Genomic DNA, 17,973 nt, shown 5'->3' on the forward strand with positions numbered 1-17,973 from the left:
ACTCATTCCTTGGATGGTCACCTAAGGGTTCAGAAGTGTCACCAGGGACTAGTGACCTGAAGGACTTCCACTTACCATTAAGCATTCAGAAGGCTCCTTAAATGACAGCTGATGTGAAAAGACATGGAGGAAACTGAAATGCATATTACCAAGTGAGCGAAACCAATCTGGAAAGGCTATATACTGCATGATTCTAACTGTATAACATTCTGAAAAAGCCAATAGAGCTTTTATTAGATAGAGTCAATAAAAATACCAATGGTTCCCAAGGGTTCAAGAGAGGGAGGGATAAATTGGGGAAGCACGGAGGCCATTTGGAGCAGTGAAACCACTTTGTGTGACATGATAGTGGTGGATCAGTGGTGGATAAATTATACTTTTGTCAAATCCCATTGAATATACAACACCAAGAGGGAACTCAATGTAAACTATGGGCATAGAGAAATAAAGATGGGTCAGTTTTGATTCATGAATGGTACAATGGTGTGAGTTGTTGACAGTGGGGAGATTGTACTTCTGTGAGGGCGAGGGGTACATAACCTTCTGCTTGATTTTGCTGTTTACCTAAAACTGCTCTAAAATATAGTCTGTTGAAAAAGATAATGTCTGCTGACAATGTTCTTCACCCTTGGCATTGTCTTTTATTACATTTTCTAAGTGTTTATGGATTCAGCAGCTAGCTACAGTAGGATATATATTACTCCCATACATACACACAGAATAAAGCAAGATATAAATACCTGTGAACTCAACTCCCAAATTAGGAAGTAGAGGTTTCTTATATCACTGAATATTCCCACAAGCTTCACCTCATATCCTGTCTCTCTACATCTATTCTCAGAAGTACAAATTCTTCAAATTCCTATGTTGAAGCCCTAACTCCCATTGTGACTGTATTTATAGGAGGTTCTTTAAGGAGATAATGAAAGTTAACTGACCTCAGATGGATGGGACCCTATTCAATAGGACTGGCATCCTTAGAAAAGGGAGAGACACCAGGGATGCACACATAGAAAGGCCATGTGAGGACACAGCAGAAGGTGGCCATCTACAAGCCAAGGAGAGAGGCTTCAGGAGAGGCGAAAGCTAGTGGTGGGTGACTGGGTGATGGGCACTGAGGGGGGCACTTGGCGGGATGAGCACTGGGTGTTACGATATATGTTGGCAAATTGAACTCCAATTAAAAAAAAAAAAAAGGAGTAAGAAAAAAAAAAGCTAGTGGAACCTTGATCTTAAACTTCCAGCCTCCCTAAGAGTGAGAAAATCCACTTCTGCTGTGTAAGCCCCCCCAGTCCATGGTATTTAGTTGTGGCAGCCCTGGCAAACAAACCTCCTGAAATTAGGAACAGTTTCCAGAATACAGTCTGACTCCCAGTAGGTTTTTATTCCATTTCAGTACCTCCCTTCCCCATTTCATTGGATGTGTGTTTTTACTCAAGTTTGAGGAGGGATCCAAAGAGCTAACTCCCTATTCCTTTGTCATCGAAGCCTTGAAAACTCTCTTTCTCTGCCTGCTAGCACCATGGCCAGTCTTGGGGAGCTGCACCCTTGGGTGTATGGGTTCAAGAGGCACCTGGCTTGCCTCTACCCAACTTCCCACAGAGGCTCTACCATCATTCCTTCACCATCACCATCCAACACTGGTTGGGCTCCTATGTGTGACAGAGCCAGAGTGGCCCACTGAGACCCTGAGTGTGCTCTGAGTGCTGAGGCCACAGGGCTGAGTTTATGGCTCTGGGCCATCTCTGGAAGCATGGTGAATGCAAAATACCCTGACAATGGCAGCTATCATTTGATTTGACCAAATAGTTTGTGATTCATGTACCATAAAAGACATTTTATGTCTTTTGCCTCCTGCCAATTTGAGAGAATCCAAAAGTTGACTACCCAAAAGACATGACATCACCTCATATTGAGTACCATTTTCAAATTTAAATATAGTTAAGTCCCATGAAGTCAGCAATAGGAAAACGAGTGTGTGATCTGAAAAGGAATCTAAATGACTCAAGAAGCCCACAGAAGCAAATGTTGGTAGTCTAATTGCAAGATAGGTATGGAGTGGAAATGTTTCCTATCCTTCCTAAGGTCTGAATAGAACTTTATTTCAGACCACCACATTTGCCTTCATTTCATAAACCAGCATGTAACTGTGATCCTCAGCACCTCTGTATAAGGGAAGATGGTGACAATGGAAATATTTCCTGCCCTCAGTATTCTCAGAGGCCAGTGGGAAGAAGTAGACAATAGAAATGTACACAAAACATTCAGAATGAGGTTACCCAAAGCAAACTCTGCTGTTCAGGGGAGGAACATATCTCTCAGGTTAAAATTGTCTCAGGACTAATAGTAGTTGCAGTGTATGGAAAATGGTCAATGAGATTGTAGTAGTGGTGTATGGTGTCATCTTGTAGCTACACTAATAATAAGCACAGCAGAATATATAGAGTTGCCAACTCATTATGTTGTACACCTGAAACTAGTGTAACATTATGCATCAACTATATCAATTATGGAAAAAGTGTGTTGCAGCAATTTAATTAAAAAGCAAAATGAGGGAAGACCTGGCTTTGGGGATATGTGAAGTCCAGATGAAGCCTATCTCCTTCCCTGCTCTCTACAGTGATCAATCCTCCAATAATATAGGACCTAGAGGTCTCCTGGCTACCCCCAAAAGCAGCTGCCTCTTACTCTCTTTCCTCTAACACCAGATTCTGGCTCAGGTCCTTCACTGACCAGGCCGGTCATAACACCACCTCAGATTTCATTACTTATGCATAAAATAAGGAATTGGAGGATTAAGCTATTTGAGAATTCCTCCTACATCAAAGATTTTTTGTTCTGTGACTCCTGAGACCACAAGAAGACAGTTTCCCTGTACACCTGGGTATAGATTCACATATCTGTTGACAGCAGGCTGGACTCAGTCAAGGGCTTCAGCTGCCCTTAAGGGCCTGACACTTTACAGCTGGAACATACAAATACCTAAGGACTGACTTGAGATTTTCTTTCAAGTCTGTGGATCCAGAGGCCTGCTTCAAACAGAGCAGCCTCCCTCCTAAGGTCAACTATAAGGGCACAGGGAGTGATGACAACCGCTCCCTTCTGTACAAGCAGCAGTAAGACCACCCCCAATTCTTTTCCTCCTTCCTCATTTGGCTCCAAAAATCCTGTGTCCTTGTATAGACATGGTTTAGCTGGTTTCACTCTTACAAGTGGGTTCACCTCAGCCTGATTACCAGACATCAGCACTAGTCCTTTCATCAGTATTATTCCTGTTGCAAGAGCTTTGTCTGCTCAGACTGCCATAACAAAATCTCACAGTTTGGGTAGCTTAAACAATAGAAGTTTATTTTCTCACAGTTCTGGGGCTAGAAGTCCTAGATCAAGGTGTTTTCAGGGTTGGATTCTTTGCGGCCTCTCTCTTTGATTTGCAGAGGGCAACCTTCTCCCTCTGTTCACATGGTCTTTCCCCTGTGTACCTGCTTGTCTGTGTCCAATTTTCCTCTGATTGTAAGGAATCATACTGGATTTGGGACCATCCTAAAGATCTCATTTTAACTTCGTTGCCTCTTTGAAGACCTTATCTCAAATTTTGTTACACTGTTTTGTTTTAAAATATTTTGTTTTTTCAAAGATTTTATTTATTTATTCATGAGAGACAGAGAGACAGAGAGAGAGAGAGGCAGAGGGAGAAGCAGTCTCCATGCAGGGAGCCTGATGTTGGACTCGATCCCAGGTCTCCAGGATCAGGCTCTGGGCTGAAGGCGGCGCTAAACCGCTGAGCCACCTGAGCTGCCCTAAAATGTTTTATTTATTTGGTCATGAGAGACACAGAGAGAGAGGCAGAGACACAGGCAGAGGGAGAAGCAGGCTCCCTGCAGGGGAACCCCAGGAACCCCAGGATCACGTCCTGGGTTGAAGGCAGGTACTGGACCACTGAGCCACGCAGGCATCCCAAAATATAGTTACATTGTAATGTATTGAGGGTTAGGATTTCATCACAGGAGTTGGGTTGGGAGCAGGGACACAATTCAGCCAAGAATGGCCTTCAAGTAACTCCAACGGACTAAAGCACAGAGGAACAAATGGGGCTACCTCATTGTCATGTTAGGGTTTTGCTTTCTTAGACTAACTAAATCCCTTACCACTCACTCATCTGTTTCCCAGCTTCCCTCATTGTCTTTTTGCTGTCTTCTCCCCTGGATAGTGTGTGTCTGTGTGTGTATGTGTGTGTGTGCGCGTGCACGTGCACATGCATGTCCATGTATCACTATTTATTTGGAATGGCTTTGTCTGTGTATATAGGAAAGGGAAGTCAAGGATCACAGCCTCTGATTAAAGCCCCTAACAGTGATGGCAGCAACACAGACTGCAAGGCTGTTGCAACTCAAGAGGTATCAGAGGTAAATGAGGGAGCAAGAGGAAAACAAACCTCTCATTAGTGTCAGAGAGATAAGAAATTACTACACTATCCCCACACTGAAGTCATTGTCTGGCACATAGTAGCCATTCAGTAAATACTAGCTGGTTAAAAATTATATCCACAAAAATCAGAGGCCATACATAAGGAACATTCTGAGAACAAGAAAAAAACCCTTGAAAATACAAAAAGGAGAATCAGAAGGAAAGAAACTGTACAAGGCTTGGAAAATCAGGGAATCCTCCTGAAGGTAAACATAAAGTTCAAAAACAATGGCATTTTCCAGGCCTGCCAAGTCCAGGTTGAGCCTTCAGAGCATTCTTTTGATAACTAATGTTGCATTGATGGGACAACTATGCCTCATACCTCTGGCCCATGAAGTGGGATTTCCATGCATTCTTCTGAGTGCTCATCCACTCCTTCCTCCTTCCAACAAAGGTGTTTGGAGAGAAACAGTCATTGGTTCTTTATCTAATGAAATATCTTTTAATCAAAGGCCTTGGGTTCATGGAACTAAGGGTCTCTTTTCCTTCTCTTTCACCAGGACTGGCAAGAGGCAGGACTTTATCTCAAGAGGACTCTTCCAGTTACACATTGGGAGGCAATGGATAGCAGGTTCTCTTTAATTCTCACATGAACTTACCATCTATAGCCTATTCAGTATCTACAATTACTTAAATGATCTATTTCTACAGAACAAACTACCCCAAAACTTGGTGGCTTAAAACTAGGAACAGGTCATTACATCTTATAATTTTGGGATCAGTAACTCAAACAGGGATGAGCTGCTCCATGCAGCATCAATGGCAGTCACCAGGTGTTCAGCTGCAAACATCTGGTATAGAGAGTCCAAGATATCTGCACTCATGTGTCTGGCTCCTTGGCTGGCATGACCAGAAAGCTTTACTCAGCCAGCACTGTTACAGAGGCATCTACATGTGCCCTCTCCAAAACACCCCACATGGCAGAGCAGGCTCCTAGAGAGACTATGCAAGAGATCCAGGTGGAAATATTTCATGCTCCAACCCCAGAATCCCCAGAACATCACAAACATCACAAATCACTAAGGTGAGACCAGATTCAAGGTGGTGAGAAACAAATAACTTGTTGGCATGTTAGTTGAACCAAAATTTGCTTCGCTTGGAGATCCCAATGAGATAGATGAAAGCTAATGCAACTAATGATCTATCCTATTTTGGTGAATTGAAAGATATATTCCACCATCATGCAAAGCAGATGTCAAGACACATCTGATTATAGTATAAGAAAAGGATTTACATTCTGTGTTTCTAAATTAATATGCTATAAACATATCTCTGATTTTTAATTTTACAGCTAGAAGTTTTGAGGCTAAGATTTAAGGAATTTCCTGATTACATACTTGATGTAGCCATGATTACATTAAGTTCAGATCACCCAGTGGTCTTGTCACAAAGCTTGGGAGAAAATGTGATTTTTTTGTCATGCATCAATTATTACATTAAATATAATAGTAAAAATCATCCAAAACTAGAATTAGTGCAGAAACATGATTACATGTCCTTTCAATATCTGCTAGAGTCATCTGACTTGGGAAAGTAACTTACACAGTTAATAAAGGCTCAGATATTTTATGATTAAATTGATGAGGAACAATAAAAAGTAATAATAGATTCATTTGCTTTACACTCAAGAAAACACAACTCCAGATTTAAAGTTACATATCAAAGCTGTAGTGATCAAAATAGGACGGTACTGGCACAAAAATAGATACACTGATCACTGAAACAGAATAGAAAACCCAGAAATGAACCCACAAGTATATGGTCAACTAATCTTCAACAAAGTAGGAAAAACTACCCAATGGGAAAATGATAGTCCCTTCAATAAATGGTGTTGGGGGGAAGCCCCGGTGGCACAGCGGTTTAGAGCCGCCGGCAGCCTGGGGTGTGATCCTGGAGACCCAGAATTGAGTCCCATATCGGGCTTCCTGCATGGAGCCTGCTTCTCTCTCTGCCTGTGTCTCTGCCTATAAATAAATAAATAAATAAATAAATAAATAAATAAATAAATAAATAAATCTTTAATAAATGGTGTTGGGAAAATTGGACAGCAACATGAGAAAAATCAAACAGGATCACTTTCTTACACCATACACAAAAATAAATTCAAAATGGTTTAGAGACCTAAATGTGAGACCTGAAAAAACCTAGAAGAGAACATAGGGAGTAACCTCTTTGACATTGGCCTTAGCAACTTCTTACTAGATACCCTCCTGAGGCAAGGAAAACAAAAGCAGAAATAAACTATTGAGACTTTGTGAAGATAAAAGGTTTCTGCACAGTGACAGAAATATAATTAACTACTTCAAAAGACAGCCTATGGAATGAAAGAATAGATTTAAAAATGACATAGCTGATAAAGGGTTAGTATCCAAAATATGTAAAGAACATATAAAATTCAAACAATCTGAAGAAAACAAATAATCTGATTAAAAATTGGACACAAGACATGAACAGACATTTTTCCGAAGTAGACGACCACATGGCTAATAAACAGATGCTCATTATCACTTATCATCAGGGAAATACAAATCAAAACTACAATGAGTTATCACTTCACATTCGTCAGAATTGCTAAAATCAACAACACAATAAACAAGAGGTGTTGGCAAGGATGTGGAGACAAGGGAACCCTCTTGCACTGTTAGTGAAAAGTCAAACTGGTACAGCCACTATGGAAAACAGTACAGAGATTCTTCAAAAGTTAAAAACTATCTCTATGGTTAGGAACATGAGAGGGATGTCCACTATCACCTCTGCTATTCAATATAGTACTAGAAGTCCTAGCCTCAATAATCAGACAATATAAATAAATAAAAGGCATCCAAATTGGCAAAGAAGTCAAACTACCACTCTTTGCAGCTGAAATGATACAATATATGGAAAACCCAAAGACTCAACCCCAGAAATGCTAGAACTTATAAAGCAACATAGCAAAACATAAAATCAATGCACAGTAATCAGCTGCATTTCTATACACTAGTAATGAGACAGAAGAAAAAGAAATTAAGGAATCAATCCTATTTACAATTGCACCAAAAACTATAAGATACCTAGGAATAAACCTAACCAAACAGGTAAAAGATTTGTACTCAGAAAACTATAGAATACTCAAGAAAGAAATTGAGTAAGGCACAAAGAAATGGAAAAATGTTCCATACTCATGGATTAGAAGAACAAATATTGTTAAAATGCCATGCTACCCACAGCAATCTATACATTCAGTGCAATCTTTTTTTTCCTAAAGATTTCATTTATTTATTCATGAGAGACACAGAGAAAGAGAGGGAGAGGCAGAGACACAGGCAGAGAGAGAAACAGGCTCCATGTAAGAAGCCTGATATGGGACTCCATCCCAGTACTCTGGTACCATGCCCCGAGCCAAAAGCAGATGCTAAACCACTGAGTCACCCAGGCATCCCTCAATGCAATCTTTATCAAAATACCATCACTTATTTCACAGAGTTTGAAAAAATAATCCTAAAATTTGTGTGGAACCAGAAGAGACCCCGAATAGCCAAAGAATAATTGAAAAAGAAAACCAAAAAACTCACAATGCCTGACTTCAAGCTATATTACAAAGCTGTAATTTTTTTTTTTTTAACATGTCTTCCTCGGGTTTATTATTTTTTTTTTTAAATAAATCTCTTTTTCCGCTCCGTAGCTCCGCCCCCACCCGCCCCCAGCTCCCCCACCATCCAGAAGGGTCAGCCCGGCAAGAGGAGCTGGCCTGGCTAGCCAAGCAGGACCTCCTGCTCTGTGGCCTCAGGCTAGGGCCAGGCCTGCAGCTGCCGCTGGTCATACTCGGCAATGAGCCTCTTGATGTGGGCCAGCTTGCTGTGCAGGTACTCGCAGCGGTGCTTCTCCTGGCTGTAGTTGGTATTGGTCTTTTTGATTTTTCGATATTCCTGCAAAATCTGACCCCGAGTAGTCTCGTATTCCTCAGAGCCCTGGGAGAGCTGCCGGAGTTGGGCATCCAGCTGCGTGAAGCGCCGTGTGATCTGCTCAATGCGAGCGTGCAGATCGCGGTACTCGCTGTACTCAGCATTAAAGTCATTCTTATAGCTTTGGCGCTGCTCCGAGGAGGAAATGGTGGCATATTTTAGCAAGTAGTCGGGTGTCTCTGAGGTTGATGTGGGGACGCTTGAGCTGTTGCAGGTCCCATTCAAACCCGGGGCATCTGGTGGGGCTCCAAGGGGGTTGGGAAGTACTGGCACAAAAACAGACCCATAGATCCACGGAACAGATAGAGAACCCAGAAATGACCTCAACTCTCTTTAAAAAAGCAGAAAAGAATATCCAACGGAAAACAGTATTCAACAAATGGTGTTGGGAACATTGGACAGCCACATACAGAATGAAACTGGACCATTTTCTTACACCATACACTAAAATAAATGCAAAATGGATGAAAGACCTAAGTATGGGACAGGAATCCATCAAAATCATAGAGCAGAGGGGAGGGGGCAAGATGGTGGACGAGCAGGGTCCCCAAGTCACCTGTCCCCACCAAGTTACCTAGATAACCTTCAAATCATCCTGAAAATCTACGAAATCGGCCTGAGATTTAAAGAGAGACCAGCTGGAATGCTACAGTGAGAAGAGTTCGCGCTTCTATCAAGGTAGGAAGACGGGAAAAAAGAAAAAAGACACAAAAGGCCTCCAAGGGGGAGGGGCCCCGCGAGGAGCCGGGCTGAGGCCAGGGCAAGTGTCCCCAGGACAGGAGAGCCCCGTCCCGGAGGAGCAGGAGCTGCACCAACCTTCCCGGGGGAAAGGGGCTCGCAGGGAGTTAGAACAGGACCCAGGAGGGCGGGGATGCCCTCGGGCTCCCTGGGACACTAACAGGCACCTGAGCCCCGGGAGAGTGCGCCGAGCTCCCTAAGGGCTGCAGCGCTCGGCGGGACCCGGAGCAGCTCGGAGGGGCTCGGGCGGCGGCTCCGCGGAGGGGGCTGCGGGGCGGGAGCGCGGATCCAACAGCGCAGGCCCCGGAGCACAGGGCGCCGGGACACAGCCCAGGATCCGGCCTCCCCCGGGACAGGCAGAGGCCGGGAGGGCCCAGGACAGCGAGGACGCTCCTGCCACCGGGAGGCCCCAAGCTGTGCAGATCAGCGGCCCCCGCCCCCCGAGCATCCAGGCCCCTGCGGACTGAGAGCTGCGGTAGTTACTGTGGGAGCTGACTCCAGGACTGGAGAGCTGGCCCCGGCCACTGTTGTTCCTCCTGGGGCCTCACGGGGTAAACAACCCCCAGTGAGCTTCACAGTGGCCTCACAGGATAAACAGGATAAACAACGTACACTGAGCAGGGCACCAGGCAGGGGCTGAGCAGCTCCCCCAAGTGCTCACACCTGAGAATCACCACAGGAGGCCCCTCCCCCAGAAGACCAGCTAGACGGACAGGGGAAAAGCAAGTTATTGACCAAGCAACACTGGAAAGTTCCAGTGGAAGTCGAGGGATTTACAGTATATAGAATCAGAGGATACTTCCCCCTCTTTTTTGTTTTCTGTTTGCTTCCCTTCACCCTTTTTTTTCTTTTCTTCTCTCTCTCTTTTTTTAATTTCTTCCTGTTTTTTCTTTTTTTCTTTTTCTTTTTCTTTTCCTCTTTCTCTTCTCTCTTTTTCTCCTTTTCCCAATACAACTTGTTTTTGGCCACTCTGCACTGAGCAAAATGACTAGAAGGAAAACCTCACCTCAAAAGAAAGAATCAGAAACAGTCCTCTCTCCCCCAGAGTTACAAAATCTGGATTACAATTCAATGTCAGAAAGCCAATTCAGAAGCACTATTATAAAGCTACAGTGGCTCTAGAAAAAAGCATAAAGGACTCAAGGCACTTCAACACTGCAGAATTTAGATATAATGAGGCAGAAATTAAAAATCAATTAAATAAGATGCAATCCAAACTCCAAGTCCTAACGACAAGGGTTAATGAGGTGGAAGAACGAGTGAGTGACATAGAAGACAAGTTGATGGCAAAGAGGGAAACTGAGGAAAAAAGAGAAAAACAAAAGATCCTGAGGATAGATTAAGGGAAATAAATGACAGCCTGAGGAAGAAAAATCTACATTTAACTGGGGTTCCCGAGGGCACAAAAGGGACAGAGGGCCAGAATATGTATTTTAACAAATCATAGCTGAAAACTTTCCTAATCTGGGAAGGGAAACAGGCATTCAGATCCAGGAAATAGATCCCCCCAAAAATCAATAAAAACTGCTCAACACCTCGACATTAAATAGTGAAGCTTGCAAATTCCAAAGATAAAGAGATGATCCTTAAAGCAGCAAGAGACAAAAAGTCCCTGACTTTTATGGGGAGGAGTATTAGGGTAACACAAGACCTCTCCACAGAGACCTGGCAGGCCAGAAAGGGCTGGCAGGATATATTCAGGGTCCTAAATGAGAAGAACATGCAACCAAGAATACTTTATGCAGCAAGGCTCTCATTCAAAATGGAAGGCGAGATAAAGAGCTTCCAAGACAGGCAGGAACTGAAAGAATATGTGACCACCAAGCCAGCTCTCCAAGAAATACTAAGGGGGATTCGGTAATAGAGGAAGTCCAAGGGAACAATCTGCAAAAACAGGGACTGAACAGGTATCATGATGACATAAACTCATATCTGTCAATAGTAACTCTGAACGTGAATGGGCTTAATGACCCCATCAAAAGGCGCAGGGTTTCAGACTGGATAAAAAAGCAAGACCCATCTATTTGCTGTCTACAAGAGATTCATTTTAGACATAAGGACACCTACAGCCTGAAAATTAAAGGTTGGAGAACCATGTATCATTCAAATGGTCCTCGAAACAAAGCAGGGTTAGCCATCCTTAAACCAGATAAAGTTTATCCCGAAGACTGTAGTGAGACATGAAGAGGGACACTATATCATACTTAAAGGATCCACTCAACAAGAGGACTTAACAATCATCAATATGTATACCCCGAACGTGGGAGCTGCCAAGTATATAAATCAATTAATAACCAAAGTTAAGACAAACTTAGATAATAATACACTTATACTTAGTGACTTGAAAGTAGCACTTTCTAAAAGGGACAGATCTTCTAAGTACAACATCTCCAAAGAAACAAGAGCTTTAAATGATACACTTGACCAGATGGATTTCACAGATATTTACAGAACATTCCATCCTAAGGCAACTGAATACATATTCTTCTCAAGTGCACATGGAACTTTCTCCAGAATAGACCACATACTGGGTCACAAATCAGGTCTTAACTGATACCAAAAGATTGGGATCGTCCCCTGCATATTTTCAGACCACAATGCTTTGAAATTAGAACCAAAACACAAGAAGTTTGCAAGGATTTCAAACACATGGAGGTTAAGGACCATCCTGCTAAAAAATGAAAGGGTCAACCACGAAATTACAGAAGAATTTAAAAGATTCATGGAAACTAATGAGAATGAAGATACAACCATTCAAAATCTTTGGGATACAGCACAAGCAGTTCTGAGGGGGAAATACATCGCAATACAAGCCTCCATCCAAAGACTGGAAAGAACTCAATTACAAAAGCTAACCTTGCACCTAAAAGAGCTGGAGAAAAAAAAACAGCAAATAGATTTTACACCCAGCAGAAGAAGAGAGTTAATAAAGATTTGAACAGAACTCAGTGAACTAGAGACCAGAAGAACTGTGGAACAGATCAACAAAACCAGGAGTTGGTTCTTTGAAAGAATTAATAAGATAGATAAACCATTAGCCAGCCTTATGAAAAAGAAGAGAGAGAAGACTCAAATTAATAAAATCATGAATGAGAAAGGAGAGATCACTACCAACACCAGGAAATACAAACTATTTTAAAAACACATTATGAACAGCATACGCCAATAATTAGGCAATCGAGAAGAAATAGACACATTTCTGGAAAGCCACAAACTACCAAAACTGGAACAGGAAGAAATAGAAAACCTGAACAGGCCAATAACCAGGGAGGATATTGAAGCAGTAATCAAAAACCTCCCAAGACACAAACGTCTAAGGCCAGATGGCTTCCCAGGGGAATTCTATCAAACGTTTGAAGAAGAAACCATACCTACTCTACTAAAGCTGTTTGGAAAGATAGAAAGAGATGGAATACCTCCAAACTCGTTCTACGAGGCCAGCATCACCTTAATTCCAAAACCAGACAAAGATGCCACCAAAAAGGAGAATTATAGACCAATATCCCTGATGAACATGGATGTAAAAATTCTCAACAAGATACTAGCCAATAGGATCCAACAGTATTTTTACAAGACTATTCACCATGAGCAAGTAGGATTTATCCCCAGGATGCAAGGCTGGTTCAACACTCATAAAGCAATCAAGTGACAAATCATATCAACAAGAAAAAAACCAAGAACCATATGATCTTTTCATTAGATGCAGAGAAAGCATTTGACAAAATACAGCATCCATTCCTGATCAAAACTCTTCAGAGTGTAGGGATAGAGGGAACATTCCTCAACATCTTAAAAGCCATCTACGAAAAGCCCACAGCAAATATCATTCTCAATGGGGAAGCACTGGGAGCCTTTCCCCTAAGATCAGGAACACGACAGGGATGTCCACTCTCACCACTGCTATTCAACATAGTACTGGAAGTCCTAGCCTCAGCAATCAGACAACAAAAAGACATTAAAGGCATTCAAATTGGCAAAGAAGAAGTCAAACTCTCCCTCTTCGCCGATGACATGATACTCTACATAGAAAACCCAAAAGCCTCCACCCCAAGATTGCTAGAACTCATACAGCAATTCGGCAGTGTGGCAGGATACAAAATCAATGCCCAGAAATCAGTGGAATTTCTATACACTAACAATGAGACTGAAGAAAGAGAAATTAAGGAATCAATCCCATTTACAATTGCACCCAAAAGCATTAGACACCTAGGAATAAACCTAACCAAAGAGGTAAAGGATCTATACTCTAAAAACTACAGAACACTAAAAACTACAGAAGATGTGGAGAAAGGGGAACCCTCTTGCACTTTGATGGGAATGCAAACTGGTGCAGCCACTCTGGAAAACAGTGTGGAGGTTCCTTAAGTAGTTAAATATAGAGCTACCCTATGACCCAGCAATTGCACTACTGGGGATTTACCTCAGAGATACTGATGTAGTGAATCGCGAGGACACTTGCACCCCAATGCTCATAGCAGCAATGTTCACAATAGCCAAACTGTGGAAGGAACCACAATGTCTTTTGACAGAAGAATGGATAAAGATGCGGTAGGTATATACAAAGGAATGTTACTCAGCCATCAGAAAGGATGAATTCCTACAATTTACATTGACATGGATGGAACTGGAGGGTATTATGCTAAGTGAGATAAGTTGTTCTGAGAAAGATAATTATCATGTGGCTTGTCTCATATGCAGAATGTAAGAAATAGTGCAGGGGACCATAAGGGAAAGGAAGGAAAACTGAATGAGAAGAAATCAGAGAGGGAGACAAACCATGAGAGAGTTTTAACTCTGGGAAGCAAATTGAGGGTTGCTGAAGGGGAGGTGGGTAGGCGGAATCGAGTAACTGGGTGTTGGTCATTCAGGAGGGCTTGTGACATGATCACTGGGTGTTATATGCACTGATGAATTATTGAAAACTATAATGTAATAATGTAATGATGTATTATATGTTGGCTAATTGAATATAAATAAAAATTTTTGAAAATAAAATAAATAAAAACTATATATGAATGTATAGTTATCTCAAAGTAATGTTTTATAAAATAAGATAGATATTTTTTTTAAGATAGATATTTTTTAATCCATAAACCAAAAACCCAGAAACCACCCAGGTGAAAACTATTATCCAGAATATGAGCGTCTCTGGTGAGCATTCAGGGGGTCTGTGAACCTGGACAGGAAAAATAACCTTTATTTTCACTAACCTTTAGCAGAAATTTAGCCATTCTTCCCCTAAGGAATGGAAGTAGCAAAACTCAGCAGTATTAGCAAGATTTGTGTTTTTGTCTCCAGTGGAAACCTCAGGTATTTTTCAGTCACATGATAGTTATTGCAGACACCTGCCTAAGTTTGCAAATAACAGTAACCTTAGATCCATCTCTGGGTGTCATTTCATTAGAAAGTGAAACATCATAAAAGCTATATTTGACAATTACCAACAAGTCTGCTTTTCATATATATAAATATATAAAATAGTATATAAATATATAATATATATCTTATTTAATATATTATTATTCATATTATATATTATTATTTATATTATGTATATTATTTTTATATTATTAATCTATATATAATGTATATAGGTATATATAATTTCTCTTTTTTTTGGAGAGGGGAGCGGTGTTCTACTTCGGGCCCAGCAAAGGGGACCGTTGAGGAGCTGTGCGGTGGGGGTGGGGGAGCCGGAACCCAGAGGGAGCCTGAGTCGGGCGGGGCTGGGCCGCCAGCGGGGCCTGGTCGGCTGAGGTCGCTGGTACGCCACCTGCGTAACACCGAGCGCTGCCTCGGGGGCTGGCGCCGAGCCCACCCCCACCCCCACCCCCACCCCCACCCCCGGGGAGCTGAGGACCCACTCCGCCGAGACCTACGTCCCGGGCTGAGCGCAGGCCGGCTGAGCCTGGACGCCGCTGCGGGCCAGGCTGCTGCTGCTGAGGCTGCTCCATCAGTGCCGGAGCGCGCAGCAGGTGACAGGGCAGAAACCAAGGAGTCGCCCACCAGAGCGCTGGTGGGGCCAGGGGAGGCCAGGAGCGGTCGGAAGCCACCGGGTTTGGGGAACCGGGATGGCGAGTTGGAGAGCCGACCCAAGACCGCAGGAGGTGCTGAGCCCTAGCTGAGAGCCCCCATCCCACTGTGCACCCGGATCCGGCTTAGTCCTGCGGGAAGCCGGCGGTGACCCCAGCCTGGATGCAGCCGACGCCGTAGCTTCTCGGGAGTCCTCGGGCGCCGCTCAGTTCCTTGGTAGGGGTCTTCCAGGCAAGCCCTGGGGAAGTTCTGTGGGGCAGGAATCTAGGGAGCGGGCAGGTCTCCTGGCATCTGGCTCGGGCAAGCGCCCGCTCTTCACGGTGGGTGTCCCTGGAGCCTTGGCCAGGGTCTCTCGGGTTCCCAGAGCGTCCCCTGGCGTAGTTGCTGGGCGAGGAGGTGCAACGAGGAGGGCTCTAACCTGGCCCGGAATTTCCATTCTTTCCCGTTTTAAATTCGTTGGGCATTGTAGCTGGTCCTGACCTCATGGGGATTCCCCCACCGCTGCCATGGGGCCCCGCCCCTTCCGGACCCACAGATGCAATAACATTTATTAGCACAGACAGGGAAGTGTCCACCATCACCTAGTAACAATTGCTGGTCACTCTCACGCCAGTCTCTGTTGTAAGTGCTTCACATACAAGAAGCCAATTCAACTCAGAACAATCCTCAATTTACCACTTATAAATTTAAAATAGGGCCCTGAGAGGACGCTTCGTGGCAGGATCTAAAGTCGAAGTTCTTAACCTTTTCTATGCCTTGGACCCGGTCTCAGAATATTTTTTATTTTATTTTATTTTATTTTATTTTATTTTATTTTATTTTATTTTATTTTATTTTATTTTATTTTATTTTTATTATTATTTTATTTAGAGCAAGCACAAGCAGGGCGGAGCTGCAGAGGGAGAGAAAGAAGCAGGTTCCCCAAGGATCAGGGAGCCTGTTGCTGGGTTCCATCCCTGGACCCTGGGATCATACATGACCTGAACCAAGGCAGACCCTTTACTGACTGAGCCACCCAGGCGCCCTCAGAATGTTTTTAATACATAAGATGAAATACACAGGGGGGTGTCTGGGTGGCTCAATCGGTAAGCTTCAGACTCTTGATTTCAACTCAGGTCATGATCATAGGGTCCTGAGATGGAGCCCCTTAAGATTCTCACTTTCAGAGACTGGGTGGCTCAGTGGTTTATGCCTTGAGATTCATATTTCCCTCAGCTGGTTAAGCATATGCCTTCAGCTCAAGTCATGATCCCAGGGTCCTGGGATTGGTCCACTTCAGCCTGGAGAGTCTGCTTCCCTCTGCCTTTTTTTTTTTTTTTTAAGATTGTATTTATTTATTTATTTATTTATTTATTTATTTATTTGAGAGAGAGAGATAACAAGCAGGGGGAGCTGCAGAGGGAGAGGGAGAGGGAGAAGCGGGATCCCCACTGACCAGGGAATCTAATGCAGGTCTCCATTCCAGGACTCTGGGATCATGACGTGAGCTGAAGGCAGACACTTAACTGACTGAGGCACTCAGGTACCCTCCCCCTCTGCTTTTTCTCTCTGCCTGTGCTCTGTCTCAAATAAATAAATAAAATCTTAAAAAAAAAAAAAAAGATTCTCACTCAACCCTCTCTCTCTGCCCCTCTCCCACTACTGTGCTCTCTAAATAAACAAACATAAATAAATAGAAATACATAGGATTACAAAGAAATATAATTATGTTTCTATAAAGCTATTAAAAATATTTAACTAGAAATATGAATGTGTGAGATGTACTATGTATGCTTTTAAGGTAATATTAGATAATGCACTAAATAGCAACAATTCCCAGAATTTGGAAGTAGTAAAGTGTATTTCCAAGTGTCTGCAACAACTGTCATGCGATTCAAAAGCACCTGTGGCTTCTGTTCAATTCCAAAGCACAGGTCCTGCTAATTCTGCTGAGCTTTGTTGCTTCATTCATTGTAAAAGAAAAGCTAAATTTCAGCCAGAGATTAGTGAAAGTAAAGAGGTTCTTTTTTCCCCCTAAGCTGATGCTCCTGAAGTCAACAGGATGGACCTACAGGAGGATTCAGCCCTCAGCTCCCCATGGAAAACACTTGAAGGAGAATCACCTTGGATGTCTAGAAAGAAGATTAGAGGGGGGTTGGTTCTTGGAACAGGACCCAGGGGCATGAGCCACTGTATCTCTGGGCCAAGACTGTATTGGTTTTCAAGTTCATACAGCCCCCCCCAACCCTTCCTGGGTGTAATATTGGGGCTTATCGGTGATTCTGATTCTGTGTGACAGGGATACTTATGGATGTTTGCACATATACCCTATAGTCTTGTGGAGAGAATGGCCAGGGTTGACCTAGGGAGTCACGACCCCAAGCCAAGAAGGAGGGGAGGAGTGGAGAGATAACCCCAGAGCGTACCAAACTATAGAAGAGAGATGGCACATGGAAAGGAGGTAGCCAGGGGTTTGGGGCAGGCACCATCACAACACTCTTGGATGCCAGGCTTTCCCTTCAGAAGCTAGGGAATGAGGAAGTGGCTTTCATGGGGCAGTTTGAAGTGGCTCAAACTTCAGAATCACCTAGATGGCTTGTTAAACTACAAAAAGCTGGACCCCACCCCCAGAGCTTCATATTCAATAGGGCTAGTTTTGGTCCTGTGAATTTGCATTTCTAGCAAGTTCCCAGGTGATGCTGATGCAGCTGGTCCTGGAACCACACTAATTTCACTAGCCTAGAATGTGCTTTCTTCCTTACCCACCCCACTGCCTCCTAACTCACAGCTGGTGAGGTCCCTTCCAGGTTTCAGGCCT

At 43.2% G+C, this 17,973-nt stretch overlaps 1 long non-coding RNA gene across 1 annotated transcript in view; it reads right to left on the reverse strand.

Moving 5' to 3' along the window:
* Positions 1 to 17,973, reverse strand: part of LOC112912224 (uncharacterized) — a 71,549-nt gene that overhangs the window by 22,716 nt on the left and 30,860 nt on the right. The gene's annotated exons all lie outside the window — the stretch shown is intronic.

Source organism: Vulpes vulpes, chromosome 12 (genome assembly GCF_048418805.1).
Source record: "Vulpes vulpes isolate BD-2025 chromosome 12, VulVul3, whole genome shotgun sequence".
Taxonomy (NCBI): Eukaryota; Metazoa; Chordata; class Mammalia; order Carnivora; family Canidae; genus Vulpes; species Vulpes vulpes.